Genomic DNA, 13,319 nt, shown 5'->3' on the forward strand with positions numbered 1-13,319 from the left:
AGGTAACCCATAAGGTAGCTCATCCCTAAAACAATCAGAGAACTCCTCTGTTATTTGATCAGCCAGCTTGGCCATCTCTCCATTTTGGACAACATCAGTGCTAGCCGAAGAATCATCAACCGGCTCTACCGATGCTGTACAAAGAAACAAAAACTCTTCTTGAGCTTTTCGAATTTCCATTACGGAAACCAACAGTCCTTGGGGTATATCTTTTTCACCTCGTAAGACATACAGCACATCATTCATCTTGAATTGATAAATGTGCTTTTTCCAATCTATGGCTGGATTCTTCCTAGCATGCCAAGCCTTACCCAAGGCTATGTCTGCATGAGCAAGCTTAGTCATTTCAAAATCAAGCTTCTCAGCATAGTCATGAATTCGAAGCTCCAACTGGATAACCCTTTGGTCCCATACTTCAGTTGAACTTCCATCTGCCATTCTGACTGTATATGCATAGTCAGATGGGCTAGTCTTTAGTTTCAGCCTCTTTACAAGCTTGTAGTTAATTATATTGTGCATTGACGCTGAGTCAAACAACACAATGACATCATGATTAGTTACTTGCCCTTTCATCTTAATTAACTCCGTATCATTAAAGGCTGTATACCCCGTTGCTGCAGGCTTTGACAAGATATTATCAGGTGCACTAGTTACTAACTTAGCAACAGACACACATAACAAAACAGGTACTGACCTTTGAGAAGATCCCGCTAGCTGAATCTGCATCTGTTCTGCTCTGGGACTTCCCTCCATTTCCACATCACATTCTGAGACCACCATCTCAGCCATCCGACGATCTTTGTTTCGTGGATAATCTTTCCACTGATGAGGCTGAAGGCATCCAAAACACAAGCCTTCTCTCCTCGCTTTTTCCCTTTGCTCTAGGTTCAAAGAAGACTTCGACCAAAAGCCCGGGCTGCCATTGGTGTTACTTTTCTCTTCATTCCAATGGTGGTACTTGATTTTGGAGTCTCAACTGGTTTCGCCTGCTTGGCTTGACCACTAGGCTGTGAGGCACTCCCTTTGCTAATCCACTTCTTCTTAAACCCAGTTTTCTTCGGGTACCCATACTGAGTTCCAACCTGCACAAACCCACTTGGTCTGTTCCCTTTTGCATCCGCATAGTTCAGGGCTATGGTAATTGCTTCATCTAGCGTGTTTGCATACTTAGCTCGAACCTCCATCTTTATTCGATCATTCAAAATCTTTTACTTGGATCGACTGGGGTAGGGGTTCATCAATCTTCATTACACTTTCTCTGAACTTATCAGTGTCTTCCGCCACTGATAAATCTTACGAAGGTTTCGATACTGATCCCAAGCTCGGGATGCTTCGTCAGGAGGTAGGAAGTGTTTTATAAATTTCTTTTTAAACCCCTCCCAAGTAGTGGATGCTACTCCATCTTTTTGCTGTTTTATCCACCACCTATCCGCTGCCTCATTAAACATATGGGTGGCCTCGCAGATTTTCTTCATATCATTCCTGATTTCACAAATGGCGAAGGCCTCGTCCCATTTGTGTAACCAGGTCTCAATGATATCGGAACTACGGTCACACATCCGACCAGAATACTTTTTTGGCCTATAGTTGGTAATATTAGGCACCTTAGCCCTCCTAGGCTCGACCGTATGAACACTGGACTTCAGTTCCATTGGAGATTTACCTTTCTCTTCACAGGATGGCCTAGCAGACATACTATGCACCATTTTCCTAAGCTCAGATTTCCCTACATTTGCTTGTAACTACTGTGCTAAAATCTGTTGTAAGGCATCCTCTAACATTGCAATTCTGCCAGATAGTGTATGACCTGCTGGGCGCGATACCTACGGGGTCGGCCGGACTCCCGACTCTACAGGATCCATCCTAGAAGCTTCTTCTTCTACTTCCATTTAGGTCAATGGGTGTGTTTTTTTTTTTTTTAATAAATAATAAAACACCGCTTGAAACTGTAATTACAATTCGAAAGTCCAACTTCCAAATTTACAGCTAACAAAGCATATATCACGCTGTAACCAAAACCACTTTTCCCTGTACCACGGAAAACTCCTGCAATCCAAATTGACTCAAACACGAAGGTAAATAAACAAGCAAATACTCCAACAAATCTTAGAAGGCATAGAGAGCTCCCTAGTTATATTTCTGTTGCATGAAAAGATCAACCAGTCCCTGTAAGCCACTCCAAATCTGCATTTATAATCTGTCCTGAATGGATGATGTGGCTCTCTCTCTTTTTTTTTTCTCTTTTTTTTTTTCTTCTTCAAGGTCCAAAGACCTTGAATGACATGTCCCCTGTCAATACCACCGTCCGAACAGTTGTCTGCTCCCGGGATCTCCTTCACCAAATTCCACCAAATACTATTGTGACCTTAGTCCCAAGCTAAATTGTTTCACGCTCCAAAATTATGCCCATGAATAAACGTAATTAACAGCTACACTAAGGTGATCAATTCGATGACGAAGAAGACTGTTCTACGTGACGATTTTACTCACGGACTTCGCACATCAATTGAGCCACGATACGAACGCCAGCCAATCATATAATGTTCCATCCCAATCTTCAGTTTCTCACGCGATGCCAAGGAGCACCAAACCGTGACTAGCGCGTGCGCCCCCCTGATATCCTACGAATTAATTATTCGAGCTTGGAGGTTAACAATGTTCTCCCTGGTTCCTTGAATTGCGATGACATCCATGAACAATTAATGCCCTAAATATCACAACAGCTAGTTCCGTGACCACACAGTAGCTCTCGTCGTGCGCTGCTCATCAACGCTACCCAGACTGACAAACTGCCAAATTACGATCTATGTAGAATTTGGGCTCCGTATTGTCCGTCGTCATACGCCCAGCCAGTCCCAGAGCTCTTGCGATCGCTAGTCTGTAATCCCACTTTTCCAATCACATGTCGCTCTGATACCAAATGAAACGCGAAAATCTGTTACCCCTAGCTCGTTACGTCGAATCACGGGCGCTGACACATTAAATCACCTCCCAGCCGATCTCAGTGGTCGTAAGCTTTCTCTCTTGATTTCTACGTTACAGCTCTTGCTTACTAAATCTCCATCAAGCCCCGAATTTCCCTAGATGGATCTAGTATGCCACATGTCTTCATTTTAGGGCCCCTTCTTAATGCATCATTTACCCCTCTCTTGGGATATCATTAAAACTATTTGCTCCTTGGCACATTTCATGCATTTAGGTCCCCTAGCCTTAGATCCACCTAGTCTAGTGCCATGTCACCCTCACCAAGGACCTTGACCTTGATTCCTTTTTTATCATTTACATGAAGCTCAAACAAATATAATACAAACATTGATCCTTTAAAGGAAAATGCCGACTGACCCTTCCGAGGTCATGTTACCTCGACTTGAGCGTAACAGTATCTCGATCATTATGCATATTCACGGATTCGGATACACTGTGTCTTCATTCTTTTCCACATACTCTGTGTCGTGTATGTGTGAGTATGCATGTAATCTTCTTTCCATAGCACCTACAAGGCAAGTAAAATGGAACAATAGATTTCTCAAGTATTTGACCTATGTCCGTCAACCACTATCAAAATTGGTTAAGCCTAATAAACAATTTATTTGGAGAGAAGAGCAATGAAAAGAATTTGAGTTACTGAAGAAAATGCTTGTAGTAGCAGCTATTCTTATTCCACCAGACTGAACTCGGGAATTTCATGTATTTGTGGATGCATCGGAAATTGCCATAGGAGCGGTATTAATGCAAACCTTAAAAAAGGGTGGCTCTAGCTAGTTTACTATACTATCCGTACCTTGTCACCAGCCGAACGGAACTATTCAGTTACTAAAAGGGAAGGCTTGGGCATGATATATGCTTTGTAGAAATTTTGGCACTATCTTTTGGCTAACTTGGTGGTTTTCCACGTCGACCACCAGGAACTTTTGTATTTAGTCAACAAATCACAACCAGGTATCAAGGTTGATCTTACTATTACAAGATTTCAATTATAGAATAGTGCACACTCCAGGAAAACAGCACCTTATTGCTGATTACCGGAGCAGATTGGAATCTAGAGAACACCCAGGACCAGGAATTCTGGATGACCTACCAGACGCATCTTTGTTCCACGTGGAAGCTCTTCGTGGAATATATTGGTATGACACAAGGTTGCAAATTCTGACAGACCGAGTGTTATCTGAAAAATTTACAAGGGATCAAAAGCGCAAAATGGCTCTCAAAAGCAGACCATTCATAATTATTGCAGGGGCATTTTACAAAAGGGAAATAGATCACATACTCAGATGATGTGTCCCAGACCATGAGCAGCACACAGTTTTGCAAGAAGCCCATCAAGGGACATTGAGGGGACATTGGGTGGTTATTTTGCAGGTGATGTCACATAAAAAAAGACTTTTCAAACAGGATTGTGGTGGTCGACAGTAATTAAGGATTCACATGAATTTGCAAAGAAATGTTGGAATTGCCAAACGGATGGACAACCAACAGATGCCGACAGATCGCCACTAAATCCAATTTTACAATTGGATCCATTCGAAAAATGGGGTCTAGATTTTGTGGGACCATTTAAACCAACTGCAAAACACACTGGGAACAAATCTATTTCACTAAGTAGGTAGAAGCACAAGCTCTTCACGACAATTCATTGGACAACACTGCAAAGTTTCTGTACCGTAATATCATTACATGATTTGGATGTTTGGTATTGGAACAGGGAGGACACTTCCTAAACATAACTACTAAAAATTTGGCAAAAGTTCACATGATTGTTCAGAAAATTGTATCCACAAGCAGCTAGACAAGCAGAAAGTTCTAACAAAATCATGAAGCAAATTCTGAAATTGACAGTTTTGGAAAACAAAACGGATTGGGACACAAAACTAGATTCAACATTGTTGGCATTCCGAACAGCATTCAAAGTAAGCACTGGAATGACACCTTTCAAGATGGTATATGGAGTTGAGGCAGTAGTGCCCATGGAATTTGTTACTGCTAATTTACGGGTCTTAGCGGAAAGGCTCAGTCTGGAGGAGTTGGTGGAATTCTGATGACAATCATTGAATCAATTGGAAGAAGATTGACTTGAAAGTTGGGATACTACACAAGTCATCCAAGAGCATAGAGAAGCCTGGGTTAACAAGAATATCAAATTTAAATTGTTCAAGGAAGGAGATTTGGATACTGATGTTTAATACAAAATTGGGAAACTCTCCCAAAAAATTGAAGTTGAGATATGATGGACCATTCAAAATTGTGAAGGATCTTGGCTAAAACACATTCCAACCAGATTCCGACAGGCTGACATGCGTGGTAATATATCAATGAAAGCAGTCAATGGGTTTCGATTAAAGCCATTTGTTGAAATGAAGAAAAAGTATGATCCCACTTCGGACCATTTGGTTGGACATTGAGCTTTCGGAGATCCAATGGTTGGGTACATTGGACCTTTAAAAAAAGAAATCATGCAAGGGAGTGACGACAATGACCAACACATGCAAGAATGAGTAGTTCCCTTTGCCCACAACAATCTTTCCAAATTCCTCGTCGTCCTTCACGTGTTTCGATTGTCAAAAAATCATCTCTACTATCCTCATCGGTTCCTCGGCATGCGGACTACTCTCAAACCTGTAGCTGAAGAGCATGCAATAGGAGAAGGCGCTGCCAACAGTTCATCTAGTCTACAGGTAATGGCAACTTCCTTCAACCTATCAGCATGGGAAAGTTAAGGACCTTAGGCGTCACGGTGGCCGCTGCAAAGTCAAGTGAGTGCAAATATAGATGTTAAAGTGGTGCCTCGACCTGCAAAGAAAAGGTCAACAGCAGTGATGGAGCAATAAGGAAGGATCGGCAATGAAGTGAATAGAGTTTATTCAAGAATAGAGAGCCCTTAGTGTTGGTAAACTGAAAGGAAAGAGTAGAGTGGACACAAATTCAGAATACTTGCATTATGGAATGAAGAAGAGTGAGGTCCTTATGTAGGCACCTCTTACATGCTCACTGACATCACTGATGACTTCAGAGCTCCACAATCATCTCCTCAATTTGCTCCTAGATTCTCTCAATCATCCTATGTGGCTTTCCACCACCTAACTGTGCTTATGGGCACCTAACTATGCCTCTAGCACTCACACATAGAAACCAAGGTGTGCCTAAGGCATACACCTTGAGATATCCCAACAAACCCCCCCTCAAGGGAATGCCTCAAGCTATGTCAAGGATACAGCTAGCACAAGGTGTCTCATGCCATCTCATGGTGGTCATGGATCTATCAATGGCTAGGATCTCAAGCTAGCAAGGGTTCCCATGGGCGTAAGGTAAACAAAGGGGATACAAAAAGACCTTCCAATGGTTATCTCCCCTGCATGTACATGCACACAATGTCTGCAGGAGGTACCATGGAGCAAAACACATACACATGGCCTACATCATAAGGTGACCAGAGGTGTTTACAAAACACACAAAACACAATAGTTTATTTCATTCATTTTGGAGGACTATCCAGGCTGAGTACCTTGACTCAACATAAAAAGAGAGATCTGGAGCATACATAGAGATGATTTAAAATGCATAATCTTCAAAGGATGCCTCATCTTGTGGAGGCACATCAACTGAAAGTAGATTGGCATTTTCTGTCTTTGCTTTGGCTCTGCAAAACTTCTCATGATGATTGTTTTTGCCACAGTGTTTGCATGGATTGATTTTGAAGCAGTCCTTTGAAAGGTGATTTGTCTTTCCACAATGATTGCAAGGTATAAACTTGCCCTTCTGGATTTTTATAGCATAAGCTGTGTCATTGCCTTTCTTCTTCTTGGAGAGCAGAGATAATACCTTCAAGATTAGGATTAGGAAGATTTTTCAAAGTGGTAGCAATATGATCATAATCTTCAGGCATACTCTTAAGCAACACTGCCATAGCATCATCTGCAGTAATAGGAGAGTTGATAGAAGCAAGTTGAGTCATAAGACTCCGCATGTAATTGACATGGGCTGCCAAAGCAGTGCCACTAACCATCTTCAATTCAAAGAAAGAGATTTTAAGTGATAATTTAGAGATGTGAGAGCTAGCAGCAAAAATCATGTCAAGCTTCTGCCAAGCTTCTGAAGGAGACTCTAAGTCAGAGATGTGATGAATATAATCATCTCCTAAAGCAAGAGCAATGATACCATATGCTTTCTCCTCTCTAGCGGGATCCCTTGCAGGGAGTGTCGGAGCTGAGGATTCTCCAGCATTGGAGGCTGTAGAAGAAGCGGTTGAAGTCGGTTTGACAAGTCCCCAGAGGTTTTCCCTCATCAATGCAAATTTCACCTTCATCTACCATGTGTGGAAACCCTTTCCATTGAACTTATCTATATTCAATATGGTAGCCATGAGAGGGTCTAACCCAGATATTGGGCAGTGTCTTCTCTCTTACAAGGCTAGAATAACAACTGAAAGGCTTCCAAATATAAGCATTTAATGTAGCAAAGACTAGTGACCAAAATTCAATCAATGATGCTTTTTCTTACATGCTTCATAGAGCTGGCTAAAATGAAAGCTTTCCAATCAAAAATAGGTATAGCAACTCAAAGCAAAGCTGAAGCCATAGTTGTACTGATGTTATTGAAAACTTCAAAAAAACCAAAAATGCTAGAATAGCATCTTATGTAGCATCATCTTCAAAAAACTTGTCAAAACTGTCAAAATCAAAAGACTGAACTTGGAGGGCTTGTATCTCACTCTTCAGAGCAAAGGAAAAGGGGGTTTCTGAGGCAAAAGAGAGCTTATATACCACAGAAGGTCCACTGAGGAGAAAGGGCGCAAAAACACGTTAGGGCGCCATAGCTTCTCTCTCCATTTTCGACTGGTTTTTCTCTGTTTTCAGCTTGAATATGCAGCCATTGCTGCTCAGATTTCAGCACAGGATAGCTCTAGGTATGGACAAGCTTCCTCTGAAAGGAATTAGAGAAGCATGGAGCATGCTGAGAGAAAACGCAGGAAGAAGGGTCAACGAACTGCATGAAATGGCGACGAAACGAGCCCGTGATTCTTCAATTCCTTTCAGCCAGGGGTTCGCCCCTTCGAGGTGGATCTCCAGCAGGAAGGGCGTGGAGAATGGTAGAGAACTGGAGGAGAACAGGCTTAAGCAGATTTTAGGAAGAAGAGGAAGAGATGGTGAAGAAGAAGATGGAGAAGAAGATGATGATGTGGCAGAAATGGATCAAGGGGGATCAAATGGCTCTGATACCATGTTGGTAAACTGAAAGGAAAGAGTAGAGTGGACACAAATTCAGAATACTTGCATTATGGAATGAAGAAGAGTGAGGTCCTTATGTAGGCACCTCTTACATGCTCACTGACATCACTGATGACTTCAGAGCTCCACAATCATCTCCTCAATCTGCTCCTAGATTCTCTCAATCATCCTATGTGGCTTTCCACCACCTAACTGTGCTTATGGGCGCCTAACTGTGCCTCTAGCACTCACACATAGAAACCAAGGTGTGCCTGAGGCATACACCTTGAGATATCCCAACACTTAGAAGGGCAACTAATACAACTCATACAATGCATGAGCACCTCCATCCACAAATCACTCCATTGATCTCTCAATCGAACCCATGAATCTCTCAATTTTTCCTATGCCACTGGTGATGGTGTTGTTGGCTATCTTTGTTGTGGTGAGTTTGGATTATCTTTCTATACTAGGGGTGTTTTTCCTGACCTTCCAACTTTTGGTTCTCTACAATGTCCTGTGTAGGCAGAGTTTCATGAACTTGCTGCTCCTCCTATTTTTTAGCCTCCTATTCAGCCCTGTTACTTGGTCTCCTCAGTGTGGTCTTGCATCTAATTTTCAACTTAGGATTTTTTACTGATTCTAGCTTACTTTGTTTTGCTAAGTAATTTCCAGTGGTGATTTAAGGTTTTTTGCATTCATGCATCGCTTTTCCATTTGTTGCAAAGGTCTTACCAATTGATTTCTTTCAATATTGGTAGTGTCTGATTGCTAACAATGATTTTGATTTGATAGGCACGTAGATCTCAAAAAGACAATCACTTTTCCTCTATTAGTTGCCACTTTGTCGTTAGGTTAGGTAAGTTAGGTCTGGTCTGTCCATCTGCTGTTAGGTTTGCTGCTTGTTGTCAGTCATTTAGTCACCAGGTCAGTCGTTAGGTTTGGTGTTTCTTGCTTGTTGTGAATCGTTTAGTCACCAGGTTAGTTGTTAGTCATTGTGGTCTTTAGTTTTGCCACTGCACGAGTCAATTTGTTAGTTTAGTTAGCTAGTTAGTTTGTTAGTTCATCAACGTGAGGTCTTCGTTACTAGAGCAAGGGAAGGGGAGAGGTACAAGAAACAATGAAGTTGCTGAAGGAGGCTGGCTATGACCAAGAAGAGATCCATGCAGCAGTAGGAGGGCAGAAATGCCAAAAGCGCAAGTGTATGAGATGACCATAGCACAGAGCATGGCATCCACACATAAAGCATCAAGACACATGGTAGAACAAAGCATCATGCATCAAGCTACGTCAAGCAAAGAAGAACAAACCAAAGTGTCACCATTGCAAGAAGCTCGGACACAAGGAAGAAGATTGCAGATTGAAGAACCAGCAAGTCAACTACGTGGAGTCATCATCAAGCCATGAGCAGAATGACAGGAACAACATGTATTGAGAAACAAAAACCTTTCCAACCTTGCCTATATTTTGTGAATCAAACCTGACCACCTGAGAGTAGCCACGTAAGCACCCAAGGGAGGATTTGATCTTGTAACTCACATTTGACCACCTTGCAATAGCCAAATAATCATGGCACCAAGGGGAGGCGTTGAGAGTTGTGGTGCCATGAGCACATAGATTAAAGGGCTAAGGTATGATATAGGAAAGAATTAAAGTAGCCACCCTAGGATGTGGACTACAAGATGTGGAGATGTGGATTGAGGATATCCACAAGGAGAGATGTGGATGAGAGGATCCCACATGGTTTGACTATTCTAAAGGCTCTCTCTATATAAGAAGCCTATCATGTATTGTTGAGTACACACATTGCAAGAGATATAGATTTGCTATCTCCCTCTCATGTCTTATTTAGTGTGCTTTGAGCCACCTTAGTTTTTCCACTAATCTTGTGTGCACTAGGTTTAGCATGATCCTACATTCCATGAAGATATCTGTCAGATGTCACTTCTAGCACTAGAAGGGCGATGTCATGGAGGAGTTACCCGGTACGACTTAGGTGGAGTATGGATGATGTGGAGTTTCAAGATGGCATGGACCACGCTACCAAAGCTTGGAGTTTGATCTACTGGTATTTGAACCAAACATAGACGCCTTTGATGAATTTCTCACTGCTCTTGCCTAGGAGCAGATGGAGCACGTTCTTCGAGGAGTGGAGTGCGGCTGATGATGGCACACGGAAAGGGCCTGTCTGAAAACAAGGATCAACTCCCATTTGTAAGCCCCCAAATGAGGAAAGCACGGGGGAGTGACACCTGTAGAGGAATAGGCAAGAGAGAGGCTGCCATGTGAGAGCAGCACACAGAGTTCCTTCTTGCTTCAAATGAAGGCCCACCCTTTAGGACAGACTTGCCGACAGACTTGCCCCACAGTAAACAGCCATGATGCTGATCCCTAGGGCCACACATGAGCATTGTCATAAGTCGGTGCATAGTCCTGCATATAGGCAGATATACAGCCCAGACAATTAGCAGAAATGGAGCAGGCCTGAGGGGGTTTTATAGAGCCCAAACACTTCCCTGGTCAGCCAGTTCATAGACTGGGTCCAGTCAGCCCATTACAGGCTGGGTCGGCCAGTCTGTGGGGGGATTTCAGACCATCTAAAGACCCCCATTGGGGGCGGGCACACAAGGTGTCAAGGTCATATTCTAGAAGAGCCCTCTGTAGACTGCAGAACATCCCTCTAGAAGTGCACAGAAGGCACTTGAGGCCGTGAATGGCAGCAACAAGGCAGGGAGTCCAGTCTCTGTTCCAACCCTCATAAGTGCATCAGAGAACCAGAGAAGGTGCATCAGCAGGGTGCAGCAAAAACACGGGCAGGTTCAGCAGCCCTTAGGCATTGTGAAGTGCTCCACCAGTGAGCACATCACATAGGGCAGAAAGGGTGCAGACAGACAGAATTTTGGGCTCCTCCCATAGCCACTGAAGACCTCATTGCGAGGTGCAAAGCATGAATAAGCTGCAGATTAGGGCAACAGTTCATGGCACAGAGAAAAGGGAAGGGGGGGGTAGGTGAATGAAAGGCAAAGTACTCTCTCTATTTCTTGAATGCTTCAGATTACTGTTTGTTTTTGTTAAGTTACGCAGCAAACAAGAGTGTAGGAATAGAGAAATGAACGTTGGAAATGGCCCTCAAATGGGGAAGAGTGCCCTGGATTGGTATTATGTTATTTCTTGCTTAAGCATAGTGCACATGCGTGTATGAAGTGGATGTAGGTGAGGTGAGTGACATGACAAGAAGACACGATGAGACATGAAGAGGCTCACACCTCTTCGTACCCCATTTACTCAACTGGAATACACTTAGCCTAATAAAATGAGTAAGGTTCCCAATCTTCATGTGTCTTGACTCTTCCCCCACCTAGGTGCCTAATGCATGACTCTTTTATTTCATTAGATAAAATAAGTGTTACATGTCCAAATTTCGTGCTGTCTAAATCAGTGGCTCCAGTTTGACGGGCCCTATCTACTCAGATGACCCCCCCCCCATAACAATATGTGTCGATGTCCGTCATAAATACAAACATACTCATAGAGCACTAAGGAGATAGACAAGCAGCACTCATTCGGGACCCCCAGGTTCGAGACCAGAAGCAGATCATCCTCAGTGCCAAAATGTATATTGGCTGGGATTAATGAAACACCAACCCAGCCAGATCCATGAGATCGTGGAACAGATTATAGCAAGTGCCTAAGGAGTAGCTCAACACCTTGTTGCACATGAAAGAAGCAAGATGACAGATAGGAGAGATTGAGGCTGCTATTCTAGAGGCATAATGAGAGGGCATATGCCAGTGGGACAGCACTGCCAATGGGATAGTTCTCCCAGATTTGGACTCTCCCGCCAGTCTACTGCCATCTACAGGTTGGGAGACGATGTGACTCTTAGATTAGAGCCTCAATAGAGTTCTACAACATAAGTTTTAGTGGGGTGCTTCAATAAGAGCCTCCTGCCTTCCACAAGGATATTAAGGATGACTAACAAAGGATCGAAGTAGCAGTGAGGTAGGGCGCGCATTGGGTTACAACCCATTCTGCCGAAGGAAAGCACGCACAATGGTGGCTCTCGAAATGAGAGGGTCACCCTCAGGAGAGATGCCGTGGGACCCTAGAGAGTGGTTTTGTCCCTCCCAAATTTGGCAAACATGCAAGCTTCTCGTATACCGCTTGCATTGGCACACATCTGTAGCTAGCGGTCTCTCCATGGGTCCCCTACGAGAGTGAGCCATTTGCTTGAGCAACAAGTTCCGCACCTAAATTTTGCTCATGGCTCCAGACCAACCAAAGACCACAAAAGATCTACTACTTCTAGCTTGTGGCCCATGGATAGGTCCCTAACTTGAGCAGATGAGGAGAGAGGGTACCTGTCATTGTTGAAGGTGGGGCTCTAGGAGACAATCTCATACTACCTATGGAGCTACTACATGGCTCAGGAATCTCACAAAGTTCGCTCAAGCCCCACGCACTCTATGAATATTCACCTGGGCTATGGAAACTTGGGTCATAGAGGGGTAGCGATCCCTTCACATCAAGATGATTTTCCTGCACTTCCTTACTCCATGCGGAAGCAATCAAGTGCCACCAGATTCATGATGTCACTCAAGCAGTACCTTTCTCGTCTGCTGGAGGATGATATCTGGGAAAAATAATGGTTAGCATTACAGCATGGCATTGCTGGGGTGTGCGATGAAGCCTTCTAGCACACTTGATTTGCTGCCACCCTCCTTTTATTTAACATATGGCTAAATATTATCCATACCTTGCACTTGATCTGGGAACAACATAATGAGGCCTTCAAGGAGCCACATAGCATCATTAGCATATCTACACGGCTTGGCCTGGAGGCATTTCTATTCTCATTGATTGCAGAAATTGTTGGTTTTACAGTCCACCATATTGGCTGCCGGCACCTGCCCCTGCTTTACCTTAGGCAATGAGCCAAAACATTAAGAAGCAAGCTGCAAAGTAGCTGGTCTCTCTTTCTTGTCAGCACCCTTGAGGATATCTGTCAGCTGATCCTGTTTCAGTTTTCAAAGCATGAAGCAGAACGTTTTGGGGGGAAGAGGGGGACGGCAGCGGGGGAGAGGGGGGGGCTGATCTAGTATGTAGTATTGTAAGCAA

At 43.4% G+C, this 13,319-nt stretch overlaps 1 protein-coding gene across 1 annotated transcript in view; it reads right to left on the reverse strand.

Annotated features, from left to right (window-relative positions):
- The window catches only part of LOC147889326 (F-box family protein with WD40/YVTN repeat doamin), a 68,216-nt gene that overhangs the window by 12,754 nt on the left and 42,143 nt on the right, over nt 1–13,319 (reverse strand). The window lies entirely within an intron of this gene.

This window comes from Dipteris shenzhenensis, chromosome 20, assembly GCF_047967505.1.
Source record: "Dipteris shenzhenensis isolate YYH24624 ecotype China chromosome 20, Dip_SZ_1.0, whole genome shotgun sequence".
Taxonomy (NCBI): Eukaryota; Viridiplantae; Streptophyta; class Polypodiopsida; order Gleicheniales; family Dipteridaceae; genus Dipteris; species Dipteris shenzhenensis.